The sequence below is a fragment of the Tachysurus fulvidraco genome, chromosome 19 (genome assembly GCF_022655615.1).
Source record: "Tachysurus fulvidraco isolate hzauxx_2018 chromosome 19, HZAU_PFXX_2.0, whole genome shotgun sequence".
NCBI lineage: Eukaryota > Metazoa > Chordata > Actinopteri > Siluriformes > Bagridae > Tachysurus > Tachysurus fulvidraco.
In genome coordinates this window covers 2862768-2864766 of record NC_062536.1, presented here as the reverse complement: position 1 = coordinate 2864766, position 1999 = coordinate 2862768, and positions in this window count along the sequence as shown.

The following is a 1999-nucleotide window of genomic DNA, read 5'->3' as shown; positions in this document are numbered from 1 at the left end:
GAAGTGTGTGTTCATTGTGTACAGTGAATCAGACTAAACACAATTCTACACTGAGTTTATAATGACCTCTGATCCCTGGATAAAATTCCCCGGACCTCAATCCCATAAAAACCTGAGGGATTATTTGGAACAGCAGGTGAAAACCCACATGAACTCGAACTTGTGAATAGAAATTTTAGGAGTGGAGTAACTGCCGTATCATGTGTAACTGCCATACAACGTGCACCTGGTTATCGTTAATGTATGTGACAATCTCATCCAATACAATAATGAAACAAAGTGAAATTAATGCAGCAAAAAGAGAGAAACGAAATAAAACACAGCAGAGACAGAAAGCAAAGAAAAAGGAAACTATGGAAAATAAACTAAAAGAAATGGGTAAATTGTTGTACATACACCTGTAAGGAAGAGATCCAGAAGGAAGCTGATTCAACAACAGGAGGAGCTGACACTGTACTGTAACTAGACAGTTGGATCAAGACATCATCTTGCAGAAAGATTATAGAATTATGTTTTCTTTTTTCTTTTTTATAATGATAAGTTTCCTTTACTTTTTATATGAATTTTCTTTTTCATTTTATAGAATGACAAGTTTCCTTTACCTTTTATATTTTACCTTTTGTATTTTACCTACGACCACCAAGTACTGCTGGATATCCGAAACTCTGTTGTTAAATCTCTCACCAACCAAAACACCTCTGAGTTGGGCTGCTTTTTCAACCATACATACGAGTCCTTTAAACCGCCTTTACCTGAATGTTTTCACCGGTGGCCCCTCAACATCACCAGGAGAAAGCGAAGAAGGAAACGGGGAAACTGCGGAGGCTACATCGTGAAGCTAAAAGCTCATCTGCGGGCAAACTTTCTTGGGGATCCTTCCTATGAGCCAATGTATGGCGGCTATGTGCTTCGGCGCCCACTAGATATGTCACACAGGTGCCTTCGCTTTGTCTCACCCTCGCATCCGAGCCCTGAGCATTACCATGCTTGCCGTGCCGGTATCCACCGAATTGGTCTCGGCTCCTGGGGTCGAGGAGTTACACACAACAATCTACGTGAGCTGGAAAGAGCGCCCTCTTCACCTGTTACTTTCTCCTCACCGAAGATGGCATTATTAAATGCCCGTTCGCTGGTGAATAAGACTTTTGTATTAAATGACTTTTACTCTTCCCACAACCTGGACTTTATGTTTATCATGGAATCCTGGATAAAGGTTGGTGATTTAACGGCGTTTTCTGACCTGATCCCCGCAGATTGTACATTTTTTAATACGCCTCGTCTACCTCGTTTACCATCTTAAAGAGCTCTCTATCCGAACGCTGTCGTCTGACTCCGACTATGACATTTACCAGCTTTGAAGTTCAGATACTTCATTTAGACTGGAATGGTCCGGTTTGTTTAGGGGTGATCTATCGTCCTCCACATTCGACCACGGACTTTATACAGCATCTCACTGAACTAATCGGCAATATTGCTGTGAGTTATGATCGCTTTTTATTGGTGGGCGATTTTAACGTGCATGTTTGCTGTCCGTCTTTGCCCCTTTCACATGACTTTCTGAACTTGCTCGAAACGTTTAACCTATCCCAGTGGATCAGTGACCCCACCCACATCCAGGGACATACGCTTGATCTGGTTCTATCTTATGGACTTGATGTGGCTGATATTGTGCTTTCTGATACTATGATCTCAGATCATAAGCCTATATTATTCTCCTTGTCTCTTCCAGTCATCTCTCACTATTCAAATACATCTGAAAATGTTTCACGTTTTTATTCCCCACAGTTTAGCACTAATTTTAACTCGTATTTTGCCAAATGCTGCTCACAGTTGCTCCTGGAGCAGCCATTACCTGACTTGGATGCTGACCAACATCTTGGAGTCTTAAACTCTGCCTGGCTTGAGATTACAAAGGCAACTGCTCCCCTCAAACCTCGCAAGAAAAAATTAAAATCTGAAGTTTGGCAAAATGCTGAGACTCGTCTCCAAAGACAACTTT